The 12841-nt window shown below is 38.2% G+C and overlaps 1 long non-coding RNA gene across 8 annotated transcripts in view; it reads right to left on the bottom strand.

The window, feature by feature from the left end:
- LOC131525929 (uncharacterized) overlaps positions 1-12841 on the bottom strand; it is a 67363-nt gene that overhangs the window by 35865 nt on the left and 18657 nt on the right. For 4 of the 8 annotated variants that reach the window (XR_009267325.1, XR_009267323.1, XR_009267326.1 and 1 more), the window contains 3 exons: positions 5806-5934; positions 771-4752; positions 598-687 (listed from right to left, as the gene is read on the bottom strand). This is a non-coding gene — a long non-coding RNA (uncharacterized LOC131525929). The remainder of the gene's footprint in view (positions 1-597; positions 688-770; positions 4753-5805; positions 5935-12841) is intronic. The other 4 variants (XR_009267327.1, XR_009267322.1, XR_009267324.1 and 1 more) reach the window with 3 other exon arrangements.

The following is a 12841-nucleotide window of genomic DNA, read 5'->3' on the forward strand; positions in this document are numbered from 1 at the left end:
AGATAGCGCTCTTCCCTTTCAAGGACGAAAAGAGAGGGGGGAAAAAAGCAGTGGGTTTTATTGTCGCTTAAGCGCGCAGTGAGTTTCTCGAGGTGCCGCGGCCAGGCTATTGAGACGATGAATGACTACTTCTGGGTCATTTAGGCTGGAGAGCTCTCGAGCGCGCGTAGGGCTGAAACAGCAGGGAAATGAACTCCACATACACTTGTGCTGCTGAATAGGGCCTGAATGAAGCAGGAAATCGTTAAAAGGGCATTCATGTCGCTCGAGACGCTTCCCCTCGGCTGTGAAAAGGACTTAAAGGTGCCACAATCAGGATTTTTTCACAGCCGAAAAGAATCGTGGAGCATTTGTTAAGCGTTTAATTGTCACGCAGGTGAGCGGTGTTGAGGTCTTAAGGAGGTAAATTGTCAGGGTTAATGCGTGACATTGTTCTGTGGTATTGATTGTGTTGGCTTGACGCAGACATTTCAGCACAACACAACACAAAGCCGTATTCCCAGAGCAGGGAATGTCTTTGTTCGGCCTCTGCGCACAGGGCACCTGCGATGGATTTGGCATCGCCATCTGTGTCACAAATTTTTTTTCCATACGCACGCTGGGGAAACGTGAGCGTTTGACCTTTTGTCTTCTCGGGGAACAAGGCGTCTTCATTGTCCAGGCTATGTTCAAACATTCACGGCAAAGCTGCAGGAAAGAGAAACACATTGTGAGAAACTATTCTTCAAGTGCGAAAAACATCTGAGTCTGATAAGATATAAAGCATTCACCTGTGAGTGCTGGATGTTTCAGAAATATTTAGCAGACAATTTCTCTACAAAACAATGGATGTAAATGAGTCCTTGATTACTTCATTACGTGATCACACTTTCACCTGGTGGATGAAAAAATTTATGAAAAAAGGAGCACCCTATAGCATACAGTATCTAAATATCAGAGAGATTTGAGGGTGCAGGACTCTTTTCACAATTAAAGGGATACTCCACCCCAAAATGAAAATTGTGTCATTAATCACTTACCCCCATGTCGTTTCAAATCCGTAAAAGCTTAATTCGTCTTCGGAACGCAATTTAATATATTTTAGATGAAAACCGGGAGGCTTGTGACTGTCCTATTGACTGCATAGCAAATTAAAAGTATGAAAAACTTAGTCAAAACAGTCCACCTGCCATCAGACGTGCAATCTGAATTTTATGATGCGACGAGAACACTTTTTGTGCGCAAAGAAAACAAAATATCGACTTTATTCAACTTTTTCTGCTCCTCCATGACACTTCCTGCAAGCGTGTTCATGAGTTCACTAGCAGAGCACGATGCAAGCACGCCTCAGATGACGCAGCACGTAAACTCTGTTTACGGTGTATGCTGTCCTCGACGTCAGTAGGTCACAGCGTTTACGTCCTGCGTGCTTGCGTCATGCTCTGTGTCGTGAAGATGTATATATTTAATTTTAATAGGCAACTATTTTTACAGCTACATTATTCTGTCCAGTCCGCTCGTTTTATCGCGTTTAACCACAGCTGTCGTTGTTTTTTATATGGCAGACGCAGCAGGTATGTGTTAATTTCAAATTGAAGCCTCTACTACATTGATTCTGGCACCCAACATCACAACAAGATGATATTTTAAGCTCCTTATGTAGCCGAATCTGCGCTGTTTTGAATGGGCCGCCTCCAGTTTTCGCTTTGTTTTGCCTCCAGCTAGCGCTGTGATGTAGGCCCTAAAAGGGTCTATTAATCAATAAACAAAAAACAAAAAGAAAAACACTCACTGCTCTTGATTGATGGACATTTGTAACTTATATAAATTACCCTGGTATTCTGCTGTGGTATTGTGAAATTCTGCTGTTTTTTTTAAATAATGTCATAGCAGCCTAGTTTACAGAAAATATATTTTTGATATATATCTCTATCTTTAAATAAATTACTCATATAATCTTTTGGTCATATGGCCCACTCATAATCATGTTAAATAATCATGATTACAATATTGACCAAAATAATCGGGACTATGATTATTCCCATAATCGAGCAGCCCTACCTTAGCAACCATCAAAAACATTGTGGCAACCACCTAGCAGTTCCTTAACAATCACCCAGGACACTTTTGCAACAACCTTTCCAAACCACCCAGAACACCTTAACAACTCCCTAGCAACCACCTTAAACTCCTTAGCAACCACCAAACAATGCCTTAGCAATCACCCAGAACACATTCAGAAGAACACATGCAATGTCCTACAAACCACCCAGTGCACCCTAGCAACTTCTGAGAACAATTTAACAACTCCCTAGCAAACACCTAAAACTCTAGAACACCCACAAAACCCTAACAACCAATGAGCAATGGCTTAGTAATCACCCAGAACACATTTAGAACACACATGCAACATCCTACAAACCACTCAGTGCACCATAGCAAACACCATAACAATTCCCTAGCAACCACCCAGATCTACCTAACAACACTTAGCAATGCCTTAATCTCCCAGAACACCACATATACGAACAACCAAGAACAACTTGACTCCCTAGCAACTACCCAGCAACACCCTAACAACCATCGATAACATCCTAGCAACCACCTAGCAATACCTTAGTAATCACCCAGGACACTTTTGTAATCACCTTGTAATGCCTTCCAAACCACCCAGAATACCTTAACAACTCCCTAAGCAACACCCCAGCAACCACCTTAACAACTCCCTTGCAACCATATTGCAATGCCTTCCAAACCACCCAGAATACCTTAATAGCTCCCTAGCGACCACCTTAAACTCCTTAGCAACTGCCTAGCAACACCCCAGCAACCACCTTAAAAACTTCTTAGCAACCACCTTGTAATGCCTTCCAAACCACCCAGAACACCTTAACAACTCCCAAGCGACCACCTTAAACTCTTTAGCAACTGCCTAGCAAACACCCCAGCAAGCACCTTAACAACTCCCTAGCAACCATATTGCAATGCCTTACAAACCACACAAAGGACCTTTTAACAACTCCTAGTGACCACCTTATATTCCTTAGCAACACCCTAGCAACTATCTAGCATCATGACAACATTTAAGCCTGACCCCCTGACTCTGTTCCTCTCTATGGTGATGATTTGTGAGATTCATTTCCAGCTTTTCTTCATTTCAGGCCTGTGCAGTCAATGGCACTAGCTGCAGTTTATATCTTGTACGAATATCACGAATCATGGGTTTGTTACACTGTTAAAAAGCATATCTTGAATGCACTGTAAATGCATCAGATGCTTCCAAAGACACAGAGACAACTTAAAGATCTGCTACAACTGCTCAACAGCGGCATAAATCGCAGCGAGACGCCTTCAATAAAAACAAGGGAGGCAATTGGCTGTTTTCCTCTGAAAGTGACCATTATTTCTAGCCGGTCTGCTCTCTTCTCGCAACCTTTTAAGAGTCGACGTCTGTGTAGCCAAGCGAATATGTCCTCTTAAGCCACCTTTGAGCTCCAGTGAACCGACGTGTGAAGCTGAGATTGTCGGCTGGTGAATCGTTCAGCCTCGCAGTCCATCTTCCAAATGCTTCGGCCTCCTCTAATCCTGCTTTTCACCTTTACCTTCCTCTCGTACACGTGGGCACACAGATGAAAGCGCCAATGCAAACACAAACACACACACAGAAATTGTGATATTGTTGCTCATATTTGTGAGAAAGCAACTGTTTTAGAGGAGGGAAAGACTATTGCCCCTTTTACACATATAGACTTTACTGGTAAATTACCGGTAGATTACCGTTAAAGAGATCATGTGTGAACAATACCTTTTCAAAAATAAATTAGTTTCCGGCAATTTACCGGTATGAGTAGTTGTAACATTACCAGCAAATTACCTGTAATGTGCTCTATGTGAACGCAGAACAAGATTACTGGTATGAGCACGTACAAGTTCAGAACGCGTGGACGTAAGACGTTTGTTCTGGGCCAATCAAGAGCCGTTGAAATTCAAAATTCAATGACTCTGGGCCAATCATAACATTCTGATGCAAATGACGCATTTACACTACGCTGTGTAGTTCGAACACTGATCGCGTTTACCCCTCCATGTTTACAAACACAACACCAGGAGACAAAGCTGTTTAGAGGTCATTTCTGGTTAATAATGTCACAAAATTTGCCGGCAATTTGAAACCGATGTGTGAATGGTGCTTTACCGTTAAAAAGATGGAATGCCGTTGCCTGTGTGAACAGCATTTTTGTATTTAAAGGTAAAGTCGTTTCAGTAATTTTATGACAATTTACTGTTATTACTGTGTGGAAAGGGCATATATGGCAAAGCAGAGGTTTGATCAGGATATATGAGTTTATCTGTAGGCCATCGCAGTTTTCCATCTGTTCAGATGTCGATTGCAATTGGCCGAGACCTTTGACTTTGAGAGGTCACCGGTCCGGCGCTGACCTCGGGGGACATGAGCAGAGGTCACTGCTGCTCTCGGTGAAGGTGTTGCCTGAGGAAAGGTCATTAACTGTGGAAAGTGACGGCTCTGGTATTGACCAGTGGAAGGCAAAGTCTTAACAAGTCTCTCAGAGCTGGGGTTTGGACAGTTTTGGACAGGTAAAACATGAAATAATGAAGCAGTCACTGTGAATTGTGTGGAAAAAAATAAAAGCAGCAATTTTTGGAAAATGTTTACCAGTTTTGTGTGCAATATGCATCATGTGGCCACTGAACAGACTGCAAGACGAGGTTAAGACCAGGTTTTAGGTGTTCAATGTCCTCAAGGTTTGATTCCTGGGAAACACAAGCACACAAAAGTGTGCCATCATTAAAATCATTGTCTTGATTAGTACATTATTTGTTTTGATTTCCAATAAAATATAAGACTTCAAATCTGAAACATTTACTTAAGCTTAACTTACAAGCAAAATATTAAAATTGTTTTCATGGAATATATGTTGAATTAAGTATTTTTTTCCTTCCCTCTTTGATGTTTAGATATTTTTACTAGAAGACAAAACAAAAACTACATATTAAAATTTAAAGCTATTTTTGTGTTTTATTCATAGATTAAAATTGTATTTTAATTAAAATAAATTAAAATATTATTTCACTCCATATCAGCAGCAAAGGCTATTTTCATGACAAACTCATGTTACAAAGAAAATAAACAAAATGACAATAAAACTGCAATTTGACAATATTTTTCTTTCAACAATATAAAAAGTATAGCAATTATATGCTTTTGGTTTTGGAAGATTTTCCCAGAAGACAACTTTTGAAAAATGTCCATTAATGAAATTTCTGAATGAAACTGTAGCCTAATTTATTTAAAGCAGATTTTTAGTCTATGAAGCTGTACAGAAATCAAATACTTCACCTTTCAATACATTCACATAAGTCTTAAAGGTCTAATTTGACATATATCAATATCAGCAAGAAATACATTTTCAACTCAATTTCAATTCAAACTCAATTGTAGAAATTAAACTAATTTAAATAACAGTAAAAATTTTAATAAAACATTTAAAAAATCTAAACAATTTGTTTCCTTTCAACAACATGAAAATTCTAGCAATTATATGCTCTTTCAGTTTGATATTTGAGAGAATATTTGAGGTATGTGTTTACACTGTGTATTTTCAAATGAAAACAATAAAAAGACCTATAAAATATTAATAAACATAAATGAAGTCAGTGACATCGTGGGTCAGGTGCACTGCACAGAAATCAACAGATGCCAAACACACAGTGCAAGACAGACATAAAAACATCATTTTCTATAGTGTGAGTGTGCAAAGCGGAGCCTAATGAGTCAAAAACAAAGCACATGTCCACATTAATTACCATACTGCCTTTGTGCTGAGATCTGAAGAGATGAGAACACCACACTGCTCTTGCTTTATTCCTCCGTCCCATCATCCCGTCAGGCCAGCACCTCTCCGGACAACAGCGTTCATCAGCACTTTCCAGCCCCTGGAGGAAAAGGACACATTTCAAACAATCCCGAAAGAAGCCAGTGTCATCAGCAGAAAAAAAAGCACCAAAGAAATGAAGCCAATTCTGAATCCCACAGCGAGCTGGTTATCATATATTGCATGCAAAGTTCAATAAGCTCTGTTGCATAGCTTCAGCAAATTGGCGGCAGTGGGAGAGCGCTGGAGATATATTTTCACTCGTCCCAGAGGCACGGAGCAGCCGTGAGCGAGCAGGACGGCTGAGCTCACCACAGTTTCTGCCCATGTTAGCAGTGCTGAAGATTAGAAGCTCACACAGCATCACACCCAGAGGAGCCCATCACACACACGCGCCACCAAACCTGTCACGACCTCTGAAAGCTCTCACCAGCGCTGATATTACCACCATCACTCAGCATAATGAAGGGCGTTTACATAATTCTAGAGTTGGCTGTGACTACGGAATTTGATTTTGTTGTTCATTCATTTTTGGCGTGCATGCACTGATGTACTGTATAAACGCATCAACTACAAACAACAGGTATTTCAAGGGTGCACACTGTGGTCATCTGGCTGGAATGAGATCTTGATGAGATTTAAAGCTGAATCAATTACAAGCACCTATTTGGGGTTGTTAGAATACAACAACAAGGAGACAAACTTATAAGTAACTTTTCAATTACATGCCGTTTACTACGTAATATCACTTGAGGGGTACCAACAAGTCAAAGAACATAAAAAATAAAAAAAATAATTAAATAAAAATGTTCATTTCAGTTAAATAATTATGTATTTATAACTATAAATAATATTTTTTAAATTAATTTTATATTAATATTACTAATATTACTTGAGGGGTAACTGCAAGTCATATTAATAAAATGAAAAATGAAAATTAATTCATTTTATTTAATAAATAATTATATGTTTATATGATTATTTAGAATAACTGAAATAAAAAAAAATACAATTAAAATGTATAATTTTATAAGTTATTAAACAAATACACTTTTCTATGAAATGTGGGCCAAAATAGTTTAATACATCAAATCTGAAATGCATATAATTTCTGCATGCTATTGTATATTGTCTACTATCTAATATTACTTGAGGGGTATCAGAATCATAAAAAATATTTTAAACGTTTAATTTTAATTCAGAAATAATTATGCTATTGCTGCAAATAGTTTTTGCATGCGATCACATGGTGTTTACTAGTTAATATTACTTGAGGGGTACAAGCAAGTCATATTCATAATAATTTCATTATAACGTATTTATAATTTTACAATTGATTAAAAATATTGTGTGTATATATAAATATAAATAAATAATATATATATAATTAATCCACAGTTATGAAGAAGTAACACAGATTAAAACCTTTTAAATGTAGATAATAAAGAAACAAAAGCACAACTTGAATGTTAACAGGTCAGAGGTCGATGTTGCAGAAGAACAACATGTTATTTTCATGTATTTTTTCTGTAAATGTGATTATTCAACAACAAATGAAGAGTTCATTTTCAAAAACTGATAACTCCGTTTTTAGCAATTTTAACAAAAATCATGTTTTTTCATTGTGCATTCCAATTAATCTCAATCAAACTGCAGTTGGGTTATTTTGATTAAGTAAACATAACTAAAAAAAATGCAGCTAACTAAAACAAAAACAAAAACATGATAGCATAATAAAAAAAACATGATTTTTGACATTAAAAAAACGTTGTTATCTGTTTTTGCAAATAAACTCTTCAAAAATATTTGATGAAAATCATTCTCCACCTATTTCACATGAAGTTTTACTGAAAAATGGAAATATGCGCAATCATGACTTTTAGTTCACAATGTTTACAAAATTCAGAATATACGAGTAAAATGTCAGTTATGTACTAAAAGAAGCATCACTCCAGTGCATATTTTGCATTGTCTTGTTATTTGCCTTCAGATTTAATATGGTGGCGTAAGATTCATGCTACCGTAAATGCATGAGATCTGGCAACCTGAATGTTTCCATACAGTTTCTCTACACAGTTCGAAGCAGATGAAAGGCAAAAGGACACCAGAGCAACACTGAGTTCAAACCCTGAGGCCAGCGCACAAGTTTACACTTCAGAGTTCATATTCAAAGTGGCGTATTACGCACTTATTAGCAATATATTTAGAACAGAGGTCACACCTCTTGACACTGTTAAGACGCAGGAGGTGCCAAATAGCTCCAGGTGGAAAACATGTTCCTAAGGACACCTTTCTGTTCACACCGCACGTGCAATCCCACATTTAATCAGCAGACTTTGTTTATGTCCAGTAGAGACTCTAGTAACGGCTAATAATACAGCATTCAGCCTGAACTGAAATGAAGAAAATGGTTAGAAGCCCTGATTGAGCCCTAAACACTTCACACTGATTGGACCACAAAGGTCACATGATGTCATGTCATGCTAGAGGTCAACAGCTTCGACCTAATCATCTGGAGCAAACTCTCGTGTTCTTCGGAAACTTATTTATGCACTGCTGCTGCTTTAAAGTCAATATGAAAATGTTCTGTAATGTAAGAGATGTAATATTGCTAGTTTCGATGCCAATTATTGATTTTACAGTTATATTCAGTGTCTGTTTTTACTAAATTAATTTAGAATGAAAAGTAATGCTTATTATAATCTTTGAATTAAAAAGTGACAATGCTGGCTTTCAAATATAATGTTAACTGACTATAATTAGCCATTTTATCCTCAACAAACTTTATTATTTTTTTAAAGATATTGGTACTGATATTGATTTTATCAGATAAGTAAACAAGAAAGTTAGTGGTATTGTTTGATCTTAGTATTTCTGTATGAAACCGGATATGCAACCAGACAAATTGGACAGGAGTTGATTTTATCCATGAGGAATTAACTTAATTGCTAAATAAATAAATAAAGGTTTGGTGACATTCACATGATTTTTAATACTTAAAGGATGCATTTATTTGCTAAAAAAAAAGTAAAATAGTGGAATATTATGACAATTTATAACAGTTTTCTATTTTAATACATTTTAAAACAATTTATTTCTGTGATTAAAGCTGAATTTTCAGCATCATTACTCCAGTATTCAATGTCACGTGATTCTTCAGAAATCATTCTAATATGCTGATTTGAAACGTTTTCTATCATTATCAATGTTAAAAATAGTTCTGCTGCTTCATATTTTTGTGGAAATTAAAAAAAAGCTAAAATAAACAGCATGTATTTGAAACATAAATCTTTTGTAACATCAAATGTCTTTACTATCCCTATCGTCAATTTAATACATCCTCGCTGAATTAAAGTATTAATTTCTTTCAAAACAAAACCAAACTTTTTAAGGGTAGCGCATGTAGAACCTGTAAATATAACATTAAGTACTTCTTTACTCTCCAAAGAGCCATATAAGCGACTCAAAAGCCCTATACAGCAAAAACAGTTCTTGATATCTGAACCTAAAGCAGTAAAGTGCGCTGAAGAACCTTTAAGAGAGCGCGTGAAACGCTCTCCTCTTTCTCTCTCTCTGAGTGTAAAACCCTCTCTGCTCACTGCGCTTGTTCGCCGCAGGCCGTGGGCCGAGGCGTGATAGCAGCTCGGTTTACATCCATATTTTACACGCCAGCTTTCAAGCCACCTATTTTCTCCTCAAAGCTCCAGCCTTCCCCAGCGGTCAGACATAACGTCTCACGGTTAAGAGTTAAGTTAACAAACACATCTGAGCACCATAAAGCTGGCGTATAAAGAGTGCGGTGTGAGGCCTACGGGGAAATGTAAGCCGTTTCCTCGTGTTCATTAGCGGGATGAAGCCTCGGCTGCTGGGAGGGAGAGAAGCATCGCTCACCTGCATACTGCAGAGAGGGAATAATTGCCTGATTGCAGGTTATTACTTGGCTGGTGAGAAACCCGCCGAGGCTGTTCTGTCTCTCCACCATCCAGCCTCATAATTCTTAGCCATCCACGCAGTCTTTCCTTCCTCGCTTTAATTCATAAACGTCCGCTGACTCGGTACCTGAGGCCCATAGAGCTGCTATTCGAGCTGGCATCTCCTCTCCCGGCGTGCGCTGATTAAACCGGATAAATCTGGAGTTCTGCTGCGGATCTGATGATGCTTCCTTCGGCAATGCAAATCTGCAGACATGCCCTTCAGACCTGCAGATCTGGTTTCTGTTGTGACGCATCCGGGAGCAACAGTTGGGAACGAGTCTGATATCAAAATAGCTCTCTGGTTATGATGCTTTGTTTAGTACGAGGAGACAGGAAATTGCACCATCAGCCATCGCAACAAACAGAACATTTCCCAAACACTAATGTATGGTTTTCTTAGAGAGCCAATTCTAATGCCAATTTATTCATATAATTTTCAAAGGCCCTTCAATTTAAGTCAAGACATTTTCTATAATATTTCTCTAGTATTATAGTTAGGACAAAGCTGCTTGTTTTTCATCTGATTTTATAAACAGACTATGGGAAACACAAACATTAGGTATTGAGGAAAAAAAATACTTTAAAAAAATATATTATTTAGAATAATTAAATTAGAACAAATTAGAATATCTGCATGAATCAAGAAACATAAGTAGAGTATTACGAGTTATTGAAGATAACTAAAAAAAGTGTTATTTTAGTATCATTTAGATACTATTATAGTTTTAAATAATATTTATATTAGTTTTTATGTTAATATAACCTCTCCACACAACCAATAACACCCCATGCAACCCCCCTCTCCCCCACACCTGCAATTCAGATCAGCGAAGACGATGTGCGCCAGGTATTCCGGAAAAAGGAAAAGGAAAAAAAGCACCTTGAAAAGCAAGATTGTGTTACACCAGTCTGTCTGAAATCCTGTGCTGACCAGCTGGCCCCCATCTTCACACAGATCTTCAACAGATCACTGGAGCTGTGCGAAGTCCCGTCATGCTTCAAATGCTCCACCATCATCCCCGTCCCAAAGAAATCCAAAATTACAGGACTAGATGACAACAGGCCTGTGGCTCTAACGTCTGTGGTCATGAAGTCTTTTGAAAAATTGGTGCTGGCCCACCTGAAGGATATTACTGGACCCTTACTGGATCCTCTTCAGTTTGCCTACAGAGCAAACAGGTCTGTGGACGATGCAGTCAGCATGGGACTGCATTATGTTCTGCAACATCTAGACTCATGTGAGGATCCTGTTTGTGGACTTCAGCTCGGCCTTTAACACTATCATTCCAAACCTCCTCCTGCCCAAACTAACTCAGCTCTCCGTGCCCACCTCCGTCTGTCAGTGGATCACCAGCTTCCCGACAGACAGGCAGCAGCTAGTGAGGCTGGGAAAATACATATCCAACACCCGTCCGATCAGCACTGGAGCTCCTCAGGGCTGCGTTCTCTCCCCACTGCTCTTCTCCCTCTACACCAACGACTGCACATCTAAAGACCCCTCTGTCAAGCTCCTGAAGTTTGCAGACAACACCACAGTCATCGGCCTCATTCAGGATGGTGACGAGTCTGCTTACAGACAGGAGGTTAAGGAGCTGGCTGTCTGGTGCAGTCTTAACAACCTGGAGCTCAACACGCTCAAAACAGTGGAGATGATTGTGGACTTCAGGAGAAACCCCCTGCTCTCCCCCCTCTCACCATCATGAACAGTACTGTGACTGCAGTGGAGTCAACTAGGTTCCTGGGCACCACAATCTCCCAGGACCTGAAGTGGGACATTCACATAGACTCCACTGTTAAAAAAGCCCAGCAGAGGTTGTACTTCCTTCGCCAGCTGAGGAAGTTCAATCTGCCACAGGAGCTGCAGTTCTACTCCGCCATCATTGAATCCGTCCTCTGCACTTCAATAACTTGTCTGGTTCAGCTCAGCTACCAAATCTGATCTCTGAAGACTACGGAGGGTAGTCCGGACTGCTGAGCGAATCATTGGTACAACCCTCCCCACTCTCCAAGAACTGTACTCATCCAGAGTGAGCAAAAGGGCTGGCAAAATCACTCTGGACCCCTCACATCCAGCACACTCCCTCTTTGAACTGCTGCCGTCTGGTCGACGCTACAGAGCTCTGAGCACCAGGCACAGGAACAGTTTCTTCCCTCAGGCAATCCTTCTCATGAACACCTGACAATAATTGTGGAACACACACTATTTATACACTTACACACTATTTATCTAACACACATACTTAATCTACATTTTAATTTGCACATAATATACCTGTACATACAAAACTGTCTATTGTAATATACCTGTACATACAATTGTCAATTTGCATATTGTTATTCCTTATTTAGTTCTATTTTTTAAAATTCTTCTTTTTATTATCTGTGTTTTTTGTTCTGTTACTGTCATTCTGTTGCACTGTGGAGCTTTTGTCACTAAAACAAATTCCTTGTATGTGTAAACATACCTGGCCAATAAAGCTCATTCTGATTCTGATATTTTCATTTTAATTTTATTAGTGTTAGCAATTTTGCTGGGTTTTTGTCATTTTTTATTTTTATAAAGTTTTCATAAATTTTTATTTTAGTTTTATATTTTTTTATTTTAGTACATCAAGATAAACTAAATGAAAATGAGAAATGCATTTAATTTAATTTTAGATCATTTCTTTTTTATTTCAAGTAACAAAAAAGGTTTTATGGTTTTAGTTTTAGTTCATTATAATAACCCTGACTAAAACTAAAACCATTGAAAAAAAATGTACTTGAAACATAATTAAAATTAACTCTAATAAAATATTTAAGAAGGCTACATTTCTCACCTTCATTCAGTTTAACTTACAGAAAAAATAAAAAAATAAATGTACAGAAATAACTACAACTACGCTAAAATAATAATAAAGAAATCATCTCTTACACTACATGTAAAAAAAAAAACATAACCATAGATATAAACACATATACATATGCATACATATACAGTGGGGCAAAAAAGTA

Source organism: Onychostoma macrolepis, chromosome 19 (genome assembly GCF_012432095.1).
Source record: "Onychostoma macrolepis isolate SWU-2019 chromosome 19, ASM1243209v1, whole genome shotgun sequence".
NCBI lineage: Eukaryota > Metazoa > Chordata > Actinopteri > Cypriniformes > Cyprinidae > Onychostoma > Onychostoma macrolepis.